The sequence below is a fragment of the Bos indicus x Bos taurus genome, chromosome 20 (genome assembly GCF_003369695.1).
Source record: "Bos indicus x Bos taurus breed Angus x Brahman F1 hybrid chromosome 20, Bos_hybrid_MaternalHap_v2.0, whole genome shotgun sequence".
Taxonomy (NCBI): Eukaryota; Metazoa; Chordata; class Mammalia; order Artiodactyla; family Bovidae; genus Bos; species Bos indicus x Bos taurus.
The window spans coordinates 44,119,753-44,143,257 of record NC_040095.1 but is presented as its reverse complement, the minus strand read 5'-3'; positions in this window follow the sequence as shown (position 1 = coordinate 44,143,257).

The following is a 23,505-nucleotide window of genomic DNA, read 5'->3' as shown; positions in this document are numbered from 1 at the left end:
TCAGTCACATTTTTTATTGTTGTCATAAACCTTTGCCTCTACATTTGGCTTTTGCAGTTCTGTGTAGTTTTTCTGTTTTTTCTTTTCTCTTTTTTTAATTTTAATGTTTAATATTTTAAACCTATTATTATTTTTCCACATTTATTCCTTTGTTTGCTTTTCCTACTGTTCTATTCCCCTTGCACTTAATCTTTAATGTATTTAAATCTTCTTTATCTATCTCTGTTTAACTTTGCATATCTATTCTTTCTTTTCTTTCTCTCCTTTCCTCTCAACATATTTTTTAGTTTTATTTTCATTGCTTTATTCACAATTGGCAACTTGCTTTAGTTTTGTTTTGCAGTATGTGCTTTAATTAGTTTTGTCTGGTAGATATAATTTTTTATTTCATTTGTTCATCAGGTCAATCTATTGTACATAATTTTTGTTGGGCTGTTTTGATTTTGCTTAAGGGTGTATATGTATATGTTATATTCAGTCACACTCTCTATTGTTATAAACCTCTGCCTCTACAATGGACCTTTGCAGTTCTGTGGAGTTTTCCTTTTATTCCTTTTTTCTTTTTTCTTCCATTTTTTTTTTCTCTTTTCTGTTTTTTATCATTTTAATTTTTAAAACCTATTATATTTTTTCTACATTTATTCCTTCGTTTGTCTTTCCTACTGTTCTTTTCTCCTTGCAGTTAATATTTAATGTACATGAATTTTCTTCATCTACCTCTAAGTAACTTTGCATGTCTATTCTTTCTTTTCTTTCTTTCCTTTCCTCTCAACATATTTGTTAATTTTGTTTTCATTGTTTTATTCCCCACTTGGCAACTTGCTTTAGTTGTTTTTTTTTTTTTTTTTTCAAGTTTGTGCTTAAGTTAGTTTTGTTCTTAACTGGTAAATATAATTTTTTATTTCCTTTGTTCACCAGATCACTCTACTGTACTTTATTTTTGTTGCATTGTTTTCACTTTTCACATAGGTTTATACATATATGTGTATATTCCATTATTTTAATTATTATTTGTCTGATATTATAACTGTCATTGGTTTGGGATTCATGTTTGGTTTCTCATTTTTGGATATTTGTGTTACTCTCCCTTAATGCCACAACAAACCACTTGTGAAATCTTTGTTCCTCACCAGAGATCAAATCCTGAGCTTTTGTAGTAGGAGCACTGACTCCAAGACCCTAGACTACCAGAGAACTAAGCCTAGGGAGTATCAAATAGTGAGAGCTCATACAAAGGAAAGACTTGAATATAAGACCTAACAACACCCAACCAGCAGTAGCATCCCATGCAGGAAGCTTCATCTAAACAACAAACAAAACAAAAATACAAACCCAATCATTAGCAGACAGGAGTAGCACCTCACTCAGCCTTGCCCATCAGAAGAAAAACAAACAAACAAACAAAACTCAGCACAAATCTTATCCTATACAAGCTCACACAAACCATGGGACCAACCTTAGGAGGGCAGAAACCAAAAGGAAGAAAAAATTCAACCTTCTTCAAGGAGATGATTCAACTTTCCTTGAAGCCTTGGAAAAGGAGACTGGAAACACAATAACTTAAAATAAAAAAAGAAAGAAAGAAAAGGCAGAGAAATACTGCACAAATGAAGGAACAAACTAGAAACATAAAAGTCCAAATAAATGAAGAGGAAATAGGAAAATTTCCTGAAAAAAAAATTCAGAATAATGATAGTAAAGATGATCAAAACCTTGAAAACAAAATGGAGAAAATGCAAGACTCAATTAACAAAGAAGCAGAAGAATTAAAGTATAAACATACAGAGACAAACCACATAATTACTGAAATTAAAAATACTCTGCTGCTGCTAAGTCACTTCAGTTGTGTCCAACTCTGTGTGACCCCATAGACGGCAGCCCACCAGGCTCTCCCATTCCTGGGATTCTCCAGGCAAGAACACTCTAGAAGGAATCAATAGCAGAATATCTGAAGGAGAAGAACGAATCATTGAGCTGGAAGATAAAATGATGGGAATAATTTCTGAAAAGCAGAATAAAGTAAAAAGAATGAAAAGAGCTGAGGACAGTCCCAGAGACCTCTGGGACCATATCAAACACACCAACATTTGAAATATAGGGATCCCAGAAGAAAAAGAGAAAAAAAAAAAAGGGTATGATAAAATTTTTGAAGAGATTATAGTTGAAAATTTCCCCAACATGGAAAAGGAAATAGTAAAACAATTCCAAGAGGCACAAAGAATCCCATACAGGATCAACCCAAGGAGAAACATTCCAAGACACATACTAATCAAACTAGCAAAGACTGAACACAAAGAGAGAATATTAAAAGCAGCAAGGAAGAAGCAACAAATAACATACAAGAAAAACCCCATACACTTAACAGCTGATCTTTCAGCATAAACTCTGCAGGCCAGAAAGGAATGGCAGGATATATTTAAAGTACTGAAAAGGAAAAATACACAACCAAGATTACTGTACCCAGTAAGGATCTCATTCAAAATTGATGGAGAAACAAAAAGCTTTTCATACAAGCAAAAGTTAAGAGAATTTAATACCACCAAATCAGCTTTACAACAAATGTTAAACAGACTTATATAGTCAAGAAATACAACAGAAGAAAAAAGATCTAGAAAATCAACCCAAATCAATTAGAAAATGGCAATAAGAGCAAAGATATCAATAATTACTTTAAATGTAAATGGATTAAATTTACAACCAACCAAAAGACACAGACTGGTTGAATGGATATAAAAACAAGAACAATATATATGCTGTCTACAAGAAGCCGACCTCAGACCTCAAGACACATATAGACCGAAAGTGAGAGGATGGAAAAATATATTCCATGCAAATGGGAAGCAAAAGAAATCTAGAGTAGCATTCCTCATATCAGACAAAATATATCTTAAAATAAAGAAGATTACAAGAAATAAGGAAGGACACTACATAATGGTCAAGAGATCAATCCAAGAGGAAGACATAACAATTGTAAATATCTATGCATCCAACATAGGAGCGCCTCAATACATATGACAAACACTAGCAGACATAAAAGAAGAAACCGACAGTAACACAATAATAGTAGGAAAATTTAACACCTCACTCATACCAATGGACAAATCATCAAAACAGAAAATTAAGCTGGAAACACAAGTCTTAAATGATACATTAGATGAGATGGATCTCGTTGATATCTTCAGGACATTCCATCCAAATGCAGAAGAATACACCTTCTTCTCAAGTGCAGCTGGAAGATTCTCCATGATAGACCACATCTTGGGTCACAAATAAAACCTCAGTAAATTTAAGAAAATTGAAATCACATAAGCATCTTCCCCAACCACAATGCTATGAGACTAGATATCAATTACAAGGAAAAAAAAAAAAAAAAACTGTAAGAAATACAAATGCTGGAGAATAAAAAACGCATTTCTAAATAACAAACGTTACTGAAGAAATCAAAAGGAAATCAAAACATTTCTAGAAGCAAATGACAATGAGAACATGACAACTGAAAACCTCTGGGATGCAGCAAAAGCATTTCTAAGAAGGAAGTTTACAGCAATACAATCCTATCTCAAGAAACAAAAACATCAAATAGACAACCTAACTTTACACCTAAAGCAACTGGAAAAAGAAGAAGGGGAAAAAAGTAGTAGAAAGAAGTCATAAAGATCTGAGCAGAAATAAATGAAAAAAAAAAAGTAAGAAACAATAGTAAAAATTAATAAAATGACAAGCTGGTTGTTTGAGAAGATAAACAAAATTGCCAAACCCTTAGAGAGACTCATCAAGGGAAAATAAAAGGCGGGGGTGAAGAGAAGAATCAAATCAACAAAATTAGAAATGAAAAGGAGAGGTTAAAACAGACAATGCAGAAATACAAAGGATCATATGAGACTATTATGAACAACTATATGGCAATAAAATAGATAACCTGGAGGAAATGGACAGATTATTAGAAAAGTTCAATCTTCTAAGACTGAACCAGGAAGAAAGAGAAATTATGAACAACCCAATTACAAGCACAGATATTGAAGCTGTGGTAAAAAAAAAATCTCCCCAAAATCAAAGGCCCAGGGCCAGATGGCTTCACAGAAGAATTCTATCAAACATTTAGAAAAGAGCTAATACCTATCCTTCTAAAACTCTTTCAAAAAATTGCAGAGGAAGGAACACTTCCAAATTCATTCTACATAGCCACTGTCACCCTGATACCAAAACTAGAAAAAGACAACACAAAAAAAGAAACCTACAGGCTAATATCACTAATGAACATAGATGCAAAAATCCTCAACAAAATTTTAGCAAACAGAATTCAACACATCAAAAAGCTCATACACCATGATTAAGTTAGGTTTACTCCAGAGATGCAAGGACTCTTTAATATATGGAAATCAATCAATGTGATACACCATATTAACAAATTGAAAGATAAAAACCATATGATCACCTCAATCAATACAGAAAAAAACTTTGACAAAATTCAGCACCTATTTATGATTCAGTTCAGTTCAGTCGCTCAGTCATGTTCAACACATTGCGACCCCATGAATCACAGCACGCCAGGCCTCCCTGTCCATCACCAACTCCCTGAGTTCACCCAAACTCATGCATCAAGTCGGTGATGCCATCCAGCCATCTCATGCTCTGTGGGCCCCTTCTCCTCCTGCCCCCAATCCCTCCCACCATCAGAGTCTTTTCCAATGAGTCAACTCTTCGCAGGAGTGGCCAAAGTATTGGAGTTTCAGCCTCAGCATCAGTCCTTCCAATGAACACCCAGGACTGGTCTCTTTTAGGATGGACTGGTTGGATCTCCTAGTAGTTCAAGGGACTCTCAAGAGTCTTCTCCAGAACCACAGTTCAAAAACATCAATTCTTAGGCACTCATCTTCCTTCACAGTCCAACTCTCACATCCATACATGACCACTGGAAAAACCATATCCTTGACTAGGTGGAACTTTGTTAGCAAAGTAATATCTCTGCTTTTTAATATGCTATCTAGGCTGGTCATAACTTTTTTTCCAAGGAGTAAGAGTCTTTTGGAGAATGCGATGGCACCCCATTCCAGTATTCTTGCCTAGAAAATCCCATGGATGGAGGAGCCTGGTAGGCTGCAGTCCATGGGGTCGTGAAGAGTCAGACACATCTGAGCGACTTCACTTCCACTTTTCACTTTCCTGCATTGGAGAAGGAAATGGCAACCCACTCCAGTGTTCTTGCCTGGAGAATCCCAGGGATGGGGGAGCCTGGTGGGCTGCCGTCTCTGGGGTCGCACAGAGTCGGACACGACTGAAGCGACTTAGCAGCAGCAGCAGCAGCAAGCGTCCTTTAATTTTATGGCTACAATCACCACCTGCAGTGATTTCAGAGCCCCCCAAAATAAAGTCTGACACTGTTTCCACTGTTTCCCCATCCATTTGCTATGAAGTGATGTGACCAAATGCCATAATCTTAGTTTTCTCAACATTGAGCTTTAAGCCAACTTTTCACTCCTTCTTTCCCTTTCATCAAGAGGCTTTTTAGTTCCTCTTCACTTTCTGCCATAAGGGTGGTGTCATCTGCATATCTAAGGTTATTGATATTTCTCCTGGCAATCTTGATTCCAGCTCGTGCTTTCTCCAGCCCAGCGTTACTCATGATGTACTCTGCATATGAGTTAAATAAGCAGGGTGACAATATTCAGCTTTTACATACTCTTTTTCCTATTTGGAACCAGTCTGTTGTTCCGGTCCAGTTCTAACTGTTGCTCCCTGACCTGCATACAGGTTTTTCAAGAGGCAGGTCAGGTGGTCTGGTATTCCCATCTCTTTCTGAATTTGCCACAATTTATTGTGATCCACACAGTCAAAGGCTTTGGCATAGTCAATAAAGCAGAAATAGATGTTTTTCTGGAACTCTCTTGCTTTTTTCCATGATCCAGAGGATGTTGGCAATTTGATCTCTGGTTCCTCTGCCTTTTCTAAAACCAGCTTGAACATCAGGAAGTTCACAGTTCATGTATTGCTGAAGCCTGGCTTGGAGAATTTTGAGCATTACTTTACTAGCGTGTGAGATGAGTGCAATTGTGTGCTGGTTTGAGCATTCTTTGGTATTGCCTTTCTTTGGGATTGGAAGGAAAACTGATCTTTTCCAGTCCTGTGGCTTCTGCTGCGTTCTTCAAATTTAAACTCTTCAAAAAAATGGGCATAGAAGTAACCTACCTCAACATAATAAAGGCCATATATGATAAGCCTACAGCAAACATTATTCTCAATGGTGAAAAACTGAAAGCATCCCCCCTAATATCAGAAACAAGACTAGGGTGTCCACTTTTACCACTACTATTCATCATAGTTCTAGAAGTCCTAGCTACAGCAATCAGAGAAGAAAAATAAATAAAAGGAATCCAGATTGGAAAAGGAGGGTAACGCTCTCACTGTTTGCAGAGGACATGGTACTATGCATAGGAAACCCTAAAGATAGTATCAGAAATTTACTAGAGCTAATCTGTGAATTAGCAAAGTTGCAGTATATAAAATCAACACACAGAAATCACTTGCATTTCTACTAACAATACTAACATTTCTACTAACATTCATACTACCAATGAAAAATCAGAAAGGGCAATTAAGGAATCAATCCCATTCACCAATGCAACAAAAATAATTAAATATCTATGAATAAACTTACCTAAGGAGAGAAAAGAACTTTAGACAGAAAATTATAAGACACTAATGAAAGAAATCAAAGATAACATAAACAGATGGAGAGATATTCCATGTTCCTAGGTAGGAAGAATCAATATTGTGAAAATGACTATACTACCCAATGCAATATACAGATTCAATGTGATCCCTATCAAATTACCAATGGCATTTTTCACAGAACTAGAACAAAAAATTTCACACTTCATATAGAAACACAAAAGACCCTGACTAGCCAAAGCAGTCTTAAGAAAGAAGAATGGACCGGGAGGAAGCAAACTTCCTGACTTCAGATTATACTACAAAGCTGTAGTCATCAAAACAGTATGGTACTGGCACAAAAACAGAAATATAGACCAATGGAACAAGATAGAAAGGCAAGAAATAAACCCATGCACCTATGGGTACCTTATTTTTGACAAAGCAGGCAAGAATATACAATGGGGCAAAGACAGCCTCTTCAGTAAATGGTGCTGGGAAAACTGACAGCTACATGTAAAAGAATGAAATTAGAACCCTTCCTAACACCATACACACAGATAAACTCAAAATGGATTAAATACCTAAATGTAAGACCGGAAACAATAAAACTCTCAGAGGAAAACATAGAACACTCGATGACATAAAGCAAGGTCCTGTATGACCCACCTCCTAGAGTAATGGAAATATAAACAAAAGTAAACAAATGAGACTTGATTAAACTTAAAAGCTTTTGCACAGCAAAGGAAATTATAAGCAAGGTGAAAAGACAACCCTTAGAATGGTAGAAAATAATAACAAATGAAACAACTGACAAAGGATTTATTTCCAAAATACACAAGCAGCTCATACAATTCAATGCCAGAAAAACAAACAACCCAATCAAAAAGTGGGGAAAAGACCTAAACAGACATTTCTCCAAAGAGGACTTGCAGATGGCGAACAAACACATGAAAAGGTGCTCAACATTTCTCATTACTAGAGAAACACAAATCAAAACTACAATGAGATATCACCTCACAGCGGTCAGAATGTCCCTCATCAAAAAGCCTACAAGCAATAATGCTGGAAAGGGTATAGAGAAAAGGGAACACTCTTGCACTGTTGGTGGTAATGTAAATTGATACAGCCACTATTGAAGATTGTATGGAGATTCCTTAAAAACTAGGAATAAAACCACCATATGACCCAGCAATCCCACTCCTAGGCATATACCCTTAAGAAACCAAAATGAAAGAGACATGTATCCCATTGTTCATTGCAGCACTATTAAGAATAGCTAGAACATGCAACCTAGATGTCCATTGAAAGATGAATGGATAAAGATGCTGTGGTATATATACACAATGGAATATTACTCAACCATGAAAAGGAACACATTTGAGTCAGTTCTAATGAGGTGGATGAACCTAGAACCTATTATACCAAGTGAAGTGAGTCAGAAAGATAAAGATAAATACTGTATTCTAAGACATATATACAGAATCTAGAAAGATGGTACTGAAGAATTTATTTACAGGGCAACGGTGGAGAAACAGACATAGAGAATAGACTTATGGACATGGGGAGAGGGGAGGAGAGGGTGAGATGTATGGAGAGAGTAACATGGAAACTTACATTACCATACATAAAATAAATAGCCAATGGGAATTTGCTGTATGGCTCAGGAAACTAAAACAGGGCTCTGTATCAACCTAGAGGGGTGGGATGGGGAAGGAAATAGGTTGGAGTTTCAAAAGGGAGGGCATATATGTATACCTATGGCTGATTCATGTTGAGGTTTAACAGAAAACAGCAAAATTCTGTAAAGCAAGTATCCTTCAATAAAAAATAAATTAAAAATAGAAAAAATTTAGTAAAACAAGCAATAACAAATTAAAATCAAATACTCCAATATATCTATCTAACACAAAATAATATGGTAATGGAACAACAGAGAAACAGAAAGTACAAAAAGCTTACAGAAAACAAATAGCAAAATTTTAAATAGAAATCAACTAGTAATTTTATTAAATGTAGATAAAATATAAACTAGAGTAAAAGGTAAATATTGAAAGAAAAGATGAAAAAAACCACAACCAGCTACAATACTACCCTCAAGAGATACATTTTAGATTCAGGGTTACAAGTTGGTTGAAAGAAAAAATGGTGGGAAAAGATAAACACATTAACACTACCCAAAAGATAAATGGTACAGAGGCTGTAATTGTATCAGACGAAATAGATGTTAAAATAAAATTGCTACAGGAGTCAAATATTTTATAATGATGAAATGGTTTAGTTGTTGTTTAGTCACTAAGTCGTGTCCAAACCTCTGCGACCCCATGGACTGCAGCATTCCATGTTCCCTGTCCTTTGCTATCTCCCAGAGTTTGCTCAGATTAATATCCACCAAATCAGTGATGTTATCTAACCATCTCATCCTCTGTTGCCCTCTTCTTCTTTTGCCTTGAATCTTTACAAGCATTAGGGTCTTTTCCAACGAGTCGGCTCATTGTTAGCCAAGTGATGTTTCTGTTTCTTATTATACTGTCTCTAGGTTTGCCATACCTTTGAAATGGCTAGGAGGACACAATTATAAATATGTGTGCACTGGACCAAAATATATGAAACTGAAAAACTGAATGGAAAAATAGAGAATTTGAAAATAATAATATGAGACTGCATATCCAATTTAATAATAAGATTTCATATCCAATTTAACATCTCAGAAGTAGATCAAGATATGTAAAACTTGTACAATGCCACAAATCCTCTAGAACAGGAGAATACACATTCTTCTCAAAGTGAACATAAAGCATTCTCCAACAGAGGTCATATTTAACGGTATAAAATATGTCACAATAGATGTTCAAGGATTGAAATAATATAAATTATGTTGTCTGACCCCAATGGATTGAAGTTAGAAATCAATAACAGTAGAAACTTTAAAAAGTCACAAATACACAGAAACTAAACCACACTGTAAAATAACAGTTTGTTGGAAATATGTCTAGACAGACTAAAATCTGAACTGAAATTTGAAAGATCAATTTCCAAAACAAATTCTTATTTCATTGTTTAAATTAAATGTAGGGGTAGGGGTTGTACTGATTAGAACTTCTCTGTCCATAACACTTTTTGTAACTATTTCAAGTTATTGTAGGCAGAACAGCAACTGACAAAAATTCAATTCTTTCTATTCTTCACCATTAGAGATAGGTATGTCTTTGTAATAATTTACTATGTTTCTGTGGTGAATGATTAAACTAAAAGTCTAGATTTCAGTCTTCAAGATTAAATACTTATTTTCCATTAGACAGCATGGCCATGTGTTCAGAAAACAGAATAAAATGATTGTTGAAATAAGTCTAGTTGGTGAATTTAGAGTGCTTAAAGTTAGTGAAACATTTTCTCCACACCAAACATTTTCGTTTGATCATTAAATGGGCAATTTTTCACTTGTTTCCATACCTTGTATTTATACAGGGAAATGAAACAGGCATTCCATGCTTAGTAACATTGTCTCTTTTTTAAAATTAGTTATATTTATGAACTATTTTGTGCTTATTGGAACACATTCAGCAAATGAGTGGTGGTGTAATTTCAAGAGATGTTTTTTGTCTCTTTGAGTTTTACTCTTTTTTTTCATTGAGGTAAAGAAAGTCCAATGTCTGCTTACAATGAAGGTAAAAAATACCACCTTTCAAATGTAGCATAAAAAAAAACATATACACCTTATCTATAGCTTTTCCAGGAGTACTTTGTTTCAATAAAATGTTTATTAATATTTTATCTTCCACTAAAATCAGTTTATTCTGCTAAAGATAGGCTCGAATTTTTATCTCTGATGATTTTTCATTTATTTTATATTTGAGTAAGAGTAAACATATATAGAGACATCAGTCCTGGGTGTTCTTTGGAAGGAAAGATGCTGAAGCTGAAACTCCAGTACTTTGGCCACCTCATGCGAAGAGTTGACTCATTGGAAAAGACTCTGATGCTGGGAGGGATTGGGGGCAGGAGGAGAAAGGGACGAAAGAGGATGAGATGGCTGGATGGCCTCACTGACTCGATGGACGTGAGTTTGAGTGAACCCCGGGAGTTGGTGATGGACAGGGAGGCCTGGCATGCTGCAATTCATGAGGTCGCAAAGAGTCGGACACGAGTGAGTGAACTGAACTGAACTGAACTGAAGCATATATATGGGTTTCCCTAGTGGCTCAGCATTAAAGAATCTGCCTGCCAATGCAGGAGCAACAGGAGATGTGGTTTCCATCCCTGAGTGGGGAAGATTCCCCTGGAGGAGGGCATGGCAATCCATCCAGTATTCTTGCCTGGAGATTCCCATGGGCAGAGGAGCCTGGTGGGCTACAGTCCATGAATTCACAAAGAGTGGGACACGACTGAAGTGACTTGGCATGCATGCAAGCTTATATATATGTACATACACACACACATATATATAGGAGCATGTTCTATACATATACATGTACCCTTGAACAATGTAGGGGCACTTACTGCCCCTGCCCTTGCATTTGAAATTCTGAGTACTGCTATCCCTACCTGAAAAACAAACTGATAATGTCTCATTCACTGGCAGGAAGTTGATACACTGGATAGAATCAAGATTCAAATCCTTGTTCTTTTGTTTCTACCCATTGTGTTCTCAGATGAACATGAAATTTTCCTTATACAGGATGAATTTAAACATCTATAAAATGAAAATACAGGTACCACATATGTGGGAAAAAGTCTTATCTGCTTATAAGTGAACACATTCTGTTTAAATGTGTATTATTCAGGAATCATCTGATCTGCATATGTAAGTATTAAAGCATTATACACACGCTTTCAGTATAACCATTTTTATTGTTATTTTTATTCACTGTGATTTGGCAGAATGAATCTACTTCTTCAAATGAAAAAAACCCATATCTCTTCTCCTTTATTGCCTATAATTATTCATATGTTATCACAGATTTGTATACCTAGGGCTTCAGGAAGAAATACATAAGATTGTAGTATCACTGGTTGCTGGGTTTTGTTTTTAATAATCATATTTCCTTGGGAATGCTTTCTTCCTTCTACCCTTTTAAAGAAGGAAATGCCAGTTTCCAGCTTCCAGCTATCATGAGAATAGGTTTCTCTATAAACTTCTGCAATCTCACAGCAAACCTTTTGTTGTTGTTCCGTTGCTGAGTCATGTCTGACTTTTTGCTACCCTATGAACTGCAGCATGCCAGACTTCTCTGTCCTTCACTGTCTCCCATAGTTTACTCAAACTCATGTCCCTTGAATCATTGATGACATCCAATCAACTCATCCTCTGTCACCCCATCTCCTCTTACCCTCAATCTTTCCCAGCATCAGGGTCTTTTCCAATGAGTAGAAAATGAGGAGTAGATATTCTTCACATCAGGTACCCAAAGTATTGGAGCTTCAACTTCAGCATCAGTCCTTTTAATGGATATTCAGGGCTGATTTCTTTTCAGATTGACTGGTTTCATCTCCCTGTTGTCCAAAGGACTCTCAAGAGTCTTCTTCAGTACTACAGTTTGAAAGCATCAGGTCTTTGGCACCCGGCCTTTGGCACTTATGGTCCAGTTCTCACACCCATACACGACTACTGAAAAACCATAGCTTTGACTATATGGACGTTTCTCAGCAAAGTGATGCCTGTGAACTTCTGAACTGCTAATATCTTTCTACCTTAACTCTATTAACTTGCCTTGTCTTTTTATGAACTCAACCCACACTACTTGAACATATCTTCTCTCTCAACAACTATATAATTGATCAGTGAATATATGCATTTTAATGAGTGTAGAAGACATGAGAGGTTACATAAACAGTTTTAAATGGATGAATAAATAGATGAATACTTTTGACTGAGTTTGTTTAAACTTAGTAGCACATTCCAGCCTCTCTAAGAAACTTAAATATTCTCTTTCTACTCCCAGGCAGATTTTTATTGATCTTCATTACAGTCAAGATAGTTCACAGTTGTTTCACATGGTTCCAGGAGCAGAAACATGTAGCTTTAAAAAGTTGAAAGCTTATAGAAGGTATGGCTTATTAAGAGTGATTTTGGATTATTTTTTTAGATTCTTTGGTTCCTTTATCTTTCTCAAAATCTCCACTTTGTGTCTTATTCCTGTGTGTTTCTTTGTAGTGTTTTTGTGTATGACCATATGTGTATGTATGACTATGTGTTGTGTGTATGTGCATTCATGTTCCTTTTGTAGCTGGTGCTAGAAAATGAGTCTGAGATTGCTATTATTTGGGAAAGACTGCACCCAGAAAAGTCTTAGAAGGTAGCATGGGAAATGTTGCATAAACACTTACTCTCCTTAGTTGTACTCTTTGGATCTGTTTTTTAATGTGTTTGTTATTCTAGGAAGTGGACACAGAAAAACAAAATCAGAAGTCTGACCTAGAGCAGGGGACAAGAAAGCCACTTAGCTGCTTTACTCTATCTGCTTTATTTTGCATCTTTTGAATAAAGTTATTAATGATCATATGTGACCCAGCCTAACTCATCAAAGTCAGGGCCATACATAAGAGTGTGAGAATAAAAACACTAATAGTAAAATTTTGGCATTGAGTTAGGGAACCTAGCAGAGTTGTCAACTTCAAAGGAAGTACCCAGATTTTGGATACTAGGTTCAGGACTTCCTCCCTTTCCTTTCTACCTGAAAGACACAAAAATGACATACAATTAGAGAGAGTATAACCACTTCCATCACAAACTATATTCAAAACCCAATTTAAAATATGTGTGTGAATGCACGAATATACTTAGTTTCAGGAACACCAAAGGATCCTGGCTCAAGAAGCATCTTTTTCCATGGTGTTTCTATGAGGCTGCACAATCTTTTGCAAAAGAGAATTAAAGCTTTATAGTGGGGGAAAACATAAATGTAAGTCTATTTCAATTCCTAAGTATATTGAAAAGGTTCTGAGCAATGTTTTGATTATCTATTATGAAGTATTGAAAATGTAAATATTTATAAAATTTATAGTTTCTATACTGATTTTGCGAACTTTCTACCTGGAATAAGAAAATAAATCTGACACACAAAGTGATTCATAACTTATTTATTATGAGGTCTGGGAAACATCCAAATCAACACTGTACAAAGAAGCTTCTTGCAGTTAATTGAGCAGTCAGATATCACACCCATTACTTACTGCTTTAAATCCTGTTGAAAACTTATGACAGTACAAGTCTTCTTTGTCATCTAGTCTCTTTATGATATCTACTTGTCCCATACTGAGCCAGTTTCATCTTAAGCAACTACCAAAATTTGCACAAGTAATATATATTGCAGCTTCTTAAAGTGATTGTCAAATTTATACTATCTTTTCAAGCAAAGCAAAATATTTTCCTGGACAGGTGGAGAGATGGACAGACAGTCTACAAAGTATTAGCCTTGTCTCCATTTAGGAGCTAGTTCCTCTAATAACATTATAAGAGGGGTTTTGTCTTACTGCTCTTTCTTCTGGACAAGTGCTGTTAGTACTTTTGCTACAGAACACTGCTAATTTGGTTGCTTTCATTTCCTTTTCATTTTATAACTTTTTAAAAAATTTTATTTATTTTTTTTGGTCATACCATGGGGCTTGTGGGATCTTAGTTGCCTGATCAGGGATTGAACTCAGGTGACAACAGGGAAAGTAATGAGTCCTAACTACCGAACTGCCAGGGAACTCCCAGCTATTCATTTCTTATTGTTTATATTCTATATTTGAAGAAGCAAATGGCAAGCCCCTCTAGTTGTCTTGCCTGGGAAACTCCATGGACAGAGGAGACTGGTGGGGCTACTGTCCACAGAGTCCCAAAGAGTCAGACGCAACTGAGCAAAAAATCATGCACTTACTCTGTATTAAATATCTCCTGAAAAGTTTTTAGACCCATGTATGTACAGATTAAGTAAGATGTAAGAAAATATATACGCATGTTAATATGTGTGTGTGTATATATATGTATGTATGTATGTATACACACACACACATACACATTCTAGGAATCAGCGAACTAAAATGGACTGGAATGGGTGAATTTAACTCAGATGACCATTACATCTACTACTGTGGGCAGGAATCCCTCAGAAGAAATGGAGCAGTCATCATGGTCAACAAAAGAGTCCAAAATGCAGTATTGGATGCTATATCAAAAAAGATAGAATGATCTCTGTTTGTTTCCAAAGCAAACCATTCAATATCACAGTAATCCAAGCCTGTGGCCCAACCAGTAATGCTGAAGAAGCTGAAGTTGAACAGTTCTATGAAGGCCTACAAGACCTTCCAGAACTAACACCCAAAAAAGATGTCCTTTTCATTATAGGGGACTGGAAAGCAAAAGTAGGAAGTCAAGAAACACTTGGGGTAACAGGCAAATTTGGCCTTGGAGTACAGAATGAAGCAGGGAAAAGGCTAATAGAGTTTTGCTAAGAGAACACATTAGTTGTAGCAAACACCCACTTCCAACAACACAAGAAAAGACTCTACACATGGACAACACCAGATGGTCAATGCCGAAATCAGATTGTTTATATTCTTTGCAGCCAAAGATGGAGAAGCTCTCTACAGTCAGCAAAAACAAGACGAGGAGTTGACTGTGGCTCAGATCATGAACTCCTTATTGCCAAATTCAGACTTAAATTGAAGAAAGTGGGGAAAACCACTAGACCATTCAGGTATGACCAAAATCAAGTCCCTTATGATTATACAGTGGAAGTGAGAAATAGATTTAAGGGACTATATCTGATAGACAGAGTGCCTGATGAACTATGGACAGATGTTCGTGACATTGTACAGGAGACAGGGATCAAGACTATCCCCATGGAAAATAAATTTAAAAAAAGCAAAATCACTGTCTGAAGAGGCCTTACAAATAGCTGTGAAAAGAAGAGAAGTGAAAAGCAAAGGAGAAAAGGAAAAATATAAGCATCTGAATGCAGAGTTTCAAAGAATAGCAAGGAGAGATAAGAAAGCCTTCCTCAGTGATCAATGCAAAGAAATAGAGGAAAACAACAGAATGGGAAAGACTAGAGATCTCTTCAAGAAAATTAGAGATACCAAGGGAACATTTCATGCAAAGATGGGCTTGATAAAGGACAGATGGTACGGACCTAACAGAAGCAGAAGATATTAAGAAGAGGTGGCAAGAATACACAGAAGAACTGTACAAAAAAGAGCTTCACGACCCAAATAATCATGATGGTGTGATCACTCACCTAGAGCCAGACATCCTGGAATGTGAAGTCAAGTGGGCCTTAGAAAGCATCACTATGAATAAAGCTAGTGAGGTGATGGAATTCCAGTGGAGCTATTTCAAATCCTGAAAGACGATGCTGTGAAAGTGCTGCACTCAGTATGCTAGCAAATTTGGAAAACTCAGCAGTGGCCACAGGACTGGAAAAGTTCAGTTTTCATTCCAACCCCAAAGAAAGGCAATGCCAAAGAATGCTCAAATTACTGCACAATTGCACTCATCTCACACACTAGTAAGGGAATTCTCAAAATTCTCCAAGTCAGGCTTCAGCAATATGTGAACCATCAACTTCCAGATGTTCAAGCTGGTTTTAGAAAAGGAAGAGGAACCAGAGATCAAATTGCCAACATCCGCCTGGTCATCAAAAAAGCAAGAGAGTTCCAGAAAAACATCTATTTCTGCTTTATTGACTATGCCAAAGCCTTTGACTGTGTGTATCACAATAAACTGTGGAAAATTCTGAAAGAGATGGGAATACCAGACCACCTGACCTGCCTCTTGAGAAACTTATATGCAGGTCAGGAAGCAACAGTTAGAACTGGACATGGAACAACAGACTGGTTCCAAATAGGAAAAGGAATACGTCAAATTAGGAAATAGGTAACAGCTGTATATTTGGAAACGTTCCAAATTGGAAAAGGCTGTATATTGTCACCATGCTTATTTAACTCATACGCAGAATACATCATGAGAAACGCTGGGCTGGAAGAAGCACAAGCTGGAATCAAGATTGCCAGGAGAAATATCAATAATCTCAGATACGCAGATGACACCACCCTAATGGCCGAATGTGAAGAGGAACTAAAAAACCTCTTGATGAAAGTGAAAGAGGAGAGTGAAAAGTTGGCTTAAAGCTCAACATTCAGAAAGCTAAGATCATGAGATCTGGTCCAATCACTTCTTGGGAAATAGATGGGGAAATAGTGGAAACAGTGGCAGACTTTATTTTGTTGGGCTCCCAAAGCACTTCAGATGGTGATTGCAGCCATGAAATTAAAAGATGCTTACTCCTTGGAAGGAAAGTTATGACCAACCTAGATAGCATATTCAAAAGCAGACATTAATTTTTCAACAAAGGTCTGTCTAGTCAAGGCTATGGTTTTTACAGTGGTTCTGTGTGGATGTGAGATTTGGACTGTGAAGAAAGCTGAGCACTGAAGAATTGATGCTTTTGAACTGTGGTGTTGGAGAAGACTCTTGAGAGTCCCTTGGACTGCAAGGAGGTCCAACCAGTCCATCCTAAAGGAGATCAGTCCTGGGTGTTCATTGGAAGGGCTGATGCTGAAGCTGAAACTCCAATACTTTGGCCACCTCATGCAAAGAGTTGACTCATTGGAAAAGACTCTGATGCTGGGAGGAATTGGGGGCAGGAGAAGAAGGGGACGACAGAGGATGAGATGGCTAGATAGCATCACCATCCCAATTGACATGAATTTGGATGAACTCCTGGAGTTAGTCATTGACAGGGAGGCCTGGCATGCTGCGATTCATGGGGTCACAGAGTCATACATGACTGAGTGACTGAACTGAACTGAACTTAAGTGATACACACACACATATATATGTATATATATATTTGTGTCTGCTCCTGGTTCCTGTCATAGAACTCATATACCTTTGTAATTTCCTAACTGATAAAAGGACTAGAATCATCTTTGTTCTCATCTTTGGTCTTTGAGCCTTTCCCCGACACTCTTCCTAAAACCCTTGTAAATTTGTAAGTGATAAGAGCTCTAGGAGTACCTTCTGTTCTCATGAGGTACCTCTTGATAGGCTCCTGGAAAGAGCTTGTTACCAGAAAGATCAAGCAATGATTAGAAGCTTGCAATGTTCAGTCCTAACCTTTGTTTTCTGAAGAGGGAAGAAGGTCTAGAAGAGTCATCAATGATCAAGCATGCCTACTTGATGACACCTCTGTAAAAATCACAAAAGTACAAGCTGCTGGGAGATTCTAGGTTGATGAGCACATCCATGGTTGGGAGGGTCCCCATCTTCATGCAACAGTTCTGAGATTGAAACACTCAAGACTTCACAGTATGTATCTCTTCAACTGGATGTTCATCTGTATCCTTTACCATATGCTTAGTAAACTGATAAACTTGTGTTTTTCTGGATTCTGTGAACTGCTCTAGTGAATTAGTCAAATCTGACGAGGGGTTTGCGGGGCCTGAAATTCATAGCCAATTGGTCACAAACACAGCTGGCAAGTTGAACTGGTAATTGGCATATGAAGTGGGTTGGGAGCAGTCTTGTAATGCTGAGCCCTTTACCTGTCGGATCTCATGCTCTCTCCATGCTAGATAGTGTCATAATTGACACTGATGTTGGAAATAAATGCTTGTAGGGGAAAACCTCCACACCTTTATTGTCAGGAGTGTTGGCAATCTGGTAGTAGTGGGAAATGAAGAAATGCAGGTGAAAACCTGACTTTTCCTAACATGAGTGGGAAGAGATTGTGATAAAGTCAGTCTTTCCCTTTGCACCTTCACTTAAGTCTAACAGGAAAACCCAGGATTATCAAACGTTTTTGAACAGTTGAGGTAGTTCAATAAAAGTAGAATGATAAATAGGAAAATTAGATATTTATATATCTCTATCAATATACAACCTTCTAATAAACATGTAGGCAAAAAATTAAGAGAAGAAAGACGGACCCTCAGAGTATGAGTCCTTTTGAATAAACCCCAGTTCTTACCCGTGCACCCCTCTTAAGTTTCTAGTATCTCCCAAGAAATTATCAGTACCCTCAAATGTCAGTGATGTACTCCTCTCTTTTTTATCCTTTCCCACAGAGACCAATCTCCTCTGGGATTCATCTTTTCTTTCCTATCTTAAAAGCATAGAAGTTGAATTTCAACTCTGAAAATTCAAGAACACAAGAAAAGTTAGGAATCAGTTTTGATATCCTAATACATAGTCCCTTTTGAGATGCTAAATAAATGTTACTATAAAAATAGAAACAAGCACATTTTATACATTTTAGTGAAAAAATATTGAACTGAACCTAGTTGCAAACATTTATAAATGCACAACTCCCCAAAACCAATATTGAATTATAGAAAGTATTTAGGTAAGTATTATTAATGTGCATAATGTTATTTGTTGATGCTTTAAAAGATGTCCAAGTCCTGCTTTCACATACTTTTTTTTTCTATATGAAGATCCAACATTTTGTTTTTTAAATAAGTTCTCCAAGTAGTTGTGATACAAGTAATCTGGATCACACGCTTTAAGAATCCTGGCCTGATTCTACCTACAATGTCAATAGTGCCTTGCATTATTCAAGCAGTGTCAGTCTCCCTTCTAATTATCGTATAGGTTTATCCAGAAGTCTGTCCTACAAAGAATCACTAATACACAGAGCATCAGATGATGACACAGGGAAGATGTGAAACAATGACAAATCTGTGCCTCAGATGAGATTATATTCTGTGCCATGACAAGGCATTCCCCCAAACCTTTTCTGTAATTAGAAAGGAGTAATATAGTGATTTCTGATTCTCTTACAAAAGTAGTTACCCTGTTTATGGAAAGTTTGGTTGGTATAATTTCTCTAGATATATGTATGTAAGCAAATGCTTGCACATACACACAGATAATATTATATTCTATATGTTGTCAAATACTTCACAGTCAGGGTAGAATTTCAGCTTGAATTTAGTATTGCCAGATTTATTGTTTAATCTTCATTTGATATTTAGTAGAGATATAATTTATCAGAAAAGAGATCACTGTTACTGACTCTTCTTAATTTTGCATGATCTCTAATAAGTAGCTTTCTCATCTGTTAAATTTCAGCCTTTGAAATAATCCTTCTCTGTTCCAACAAAGCATTAGTGTTTATGCATTAATAGCAAGTTTATTTATTTATTTACTGTCCTAAATGAAGGTAATTTTCATTCCAGCAGCTGGCTCACACATTATTTTTCTTTTCCAAAACACATGGGCTGAAACAGCACCACATCATTAGTAACACTACCTCAGCAAGAAAGCAATCCTTATTGACAGGGGAAACAAGGGAGTGAAGGCACCCATTGTTTTCAGCAGATACATGCAGTTTGAAAAGCACCCCGTGGACTCAGTTTTCTCATCAATTCAAAATTGAATACTAACATGCTGCCTGGAGGTTTGGAGGTCGGATGCATGCAGGACCATACCCAGAGTTTGGAGGAAAACTGTGAGAAAACATCAGGGGATGGCATGTTTAGTCTGATGGAGAGGAAAAATAGAAGCTCCAACACCTAGAGAGGGTTAGAAACAGATGTGATTTTCCCAAAGTTAGGTTACTAGGTCTGTTGTTTGCACTAGCCCCTTCCAAGGACCCTGTTGGGACACTAGCCAAGTATTTACATGACCATATGAATATGAAAAAATTGTATAGGTAAAGTGTTTCATATTTACTTTATGTACTTCCCTTTTACTTGTATAAGCTTCAGGCTCAGAGATGGCTTAGGAAAGAAGTCTCTGGTTGTATCTCCATTTCCAGCATTATTGCTGTAATTGAGAGCAAATCCTCTATTATTGATATCTGTTATATCTAACATGTGTATCTAATATATATTATCCTGAAAATAGCAAAATGACAGTAATGAAGTGTATGGCAGAAGAAAACAATGAGCTAGATGGTCAAAACAGACAAAAATCATCTAGGCGGCATTGTGCTCAGTCACTCAGTTGTGTCTAACTCTTTGTGATCCTGTGGACTGTACCCCACCGGGCTCCTCTGACCATGGAATTCTCCAGGCAAGAATACTGGAGTGGGTTGTCATTTTCTTCTCCAGAGTAGGAGATATTAGGAAGATATAGTAACTGATAGTAAAGTAAGACGCAGAGGCGTAATGTAGAAATCCCCACATTTTAGAAGTCTCAAAGTTAAAAGCTAAAGAAGTAACACTCAAGAATCTTCAATAAATCACAGTGGGTTAAAACAAACAACAAAGCAATCAACCACAAAATGCTTCTATGTCACTGATGTTTTAGATAAAATTATTAAGGACAAAAGTTTAAGCTTCCAGAATGACAAAAACAGAACTGAAAATAAGTCAGATTCAGATTAACACAAAAATGCAAGGAAACTTTCCAGGTAATATAACACTGGGTATAATATCTTAATAGTTATTATTAAGAAGAGGAACTAAAAAGCCTTTTGATGAAAGTGAAAGTGGAGAGTGAAAAAGTTGGCTTAAAGCTCAACATTCAGAAAACAAAGATCATGGCATCCGGTCCCATCACTTCATGGGAAATAGATGGGGAAACAGTGGAAACAGTCTCAGACTTTATTTTGGGGGGCTCAGAATCACTGCAGATGGTGACTGCAGCCATGAAATTAAAAGATGCTTACTCCTTGGAAGGAAAGTTATGACCAACCTAGATAGCCTATTGAAAAGCAGAGACATTACTTTGCCAACAAAGGTCCGTCTAGTCAAGGCTATGGTTTTTCCTGAGGTCATGTATGGATGTGAGAGTTTGACTGTGAAGAAGGCTGAGTGCCAAAGAATTGATGCTTTTGAACTGTGGTGTTGGAGAAGACTCTTGAGAGTCCCTTGGACTGCAAGGAGATCCAACCAGTCCATTCTGAAGGAGATCAGCCCTGGGATTTCTTTGGAAGGAATGATGCTAAAGCTGAAATTCCAGTACTTTGGCCACCTCACGCGAAGAGTTGACTCATTGGGAAAGACTGATGCTGGGAGGGATTGGGGGCAGGAGGAGAAGGGGACGACAGAGGATGAGATGGCTGGATGGCATCACTGACTCGATGGACGTGAGTCTGAGTGAACTCCAGGAGTTGGTGATGGACAGGGAGGCCTGGCGTGTTGCGATTCATGGGATCACAAAGAGTCGGACATGACTGAGCAACTGATCTGATCTGATCTGATTATATATTTTTTATATATATATAATATTATATATAATATATATTATATATGTATATATTATTATATATAATAATATATTATATATATTGCAGTGGTAAAGAATCAGCCTGCCAATACAGGAGATCCAAGAGATGAAGTTTTAATCCCTGGGTCAGGAATATCCCCAGGAGGAGGAAATAGCAACCTACTTCAAAAATTCTTGCCTGGAAAATTCCATGGACAGAGGAGCCTCGAATGCTACAGTTCATGAGTTGCAAAGAGTCAGACACAATTGAGCAACTGAACGCAGGCACGTGTAGGTAGTCACACCTACACACACACACAACTTATATATAAACACAAAAACAATATCTTGATTGTTTCCAAGATATAGGATGAAATTTGCTTTTCTATAATTTTTACACTGGTTAGAACTGTTAAATGTTCATTTACTCAGTTGTGTCTGACTCTTTGTAACCCAATGGACTGCAGCATGCCAGCCTTCACTGTCCTTCACTATCTGGTGGTAAATAAAAGTATTTCTCTGTTTTCAGGTATTTAATGACTCTCTGGAGCTTCCTAGGTGGTGCTAGTGGTTAAGAACTTACCTGCCAATGCAGGAGAACTAAGAGAGGCAGGTTTAATCCCTGGATCAGGAGGATCCCTGGAGGAGAGCATGGCAACCCACTCCATTACTCTTGCCTGGAGAATCCCATGAAAAGAGGAGCCTGGCATGCTACAGTCCATAGGGTCACAAAGAGTCAGACATGACTGAAGTAACCTAGCACACATGCATGCTGTGACTCTCTAAAATAATGCCCGGAAGAAATTTTAATTCCAAATCATAAATAAACCCTATAGAATCAATGAGGTATATTCTATCAATTAACTTTGGTTGAGTAGTAAACCACACCAAAACTTAGCAGTGTTAAATGATATTTGCTTGTTATTTCTCATGTCACTGTGGGTTACCTTGATAGTTCTGCTGCTGTCAGCTTGACTTGTCTGATCTACATTTGTACTTAAAGATCTGGGCTAAACTACTGAAATCACCTGGGTTTTAAGCAATTTTTCAGAGTACTAACACTGGTTTAATATTCTGGTAATGCTGCAAGAGGAATAGCAGAAAAAATAAATAAAAGAAACTCCAAGACTGTCTAAAGCCTAAGCTGTTTGACTCTGAAGTCAGCCCAGAATTAAAGAGTAGGGGAAAAAAAAATCTTTGCCTGTTAGGAGGAAAAGTCACATCACAAAGATTGTGGTTGCAGGAAGGGATGGAGACTTGCTGCCATTACGGATAATCAGTCAATAACATAAGGTAAGCAAGACTGGCTAAGTCAGTTCAGTTCAGTTGCTCAGTGGTGTCCGACTCTTAGCGACCCAATGAACTGCAGAACGCCAGGCCTCCCTGTCCATCACCAACTCCCGGAATTCACTCAAACTCCTGTCCATCGAGTCAGTGATGCCATCCAGCCATCTCACCCTCTGTAGTCCCCTTCTCCTCCTGCCCCCAATCCCTCCCAGCATCAGAGTCTTTTCCAATGAATCCACTCCTCACATGAGGTGGCCAAAGTACTGGAGTTTCAGCTTTAGCATCATTCCTTCCAAAGAACACCTAGGACTGATCTCCTTTAGAATGGACTGGTTGGATCTCCTTGCAGTCCAAGGGACTCTCAATAGTCTTCTCCAACACCACAGCTCAAAAGCATCAACTCTTCAGCGCTCAGCTTTCTTCACAGTCCA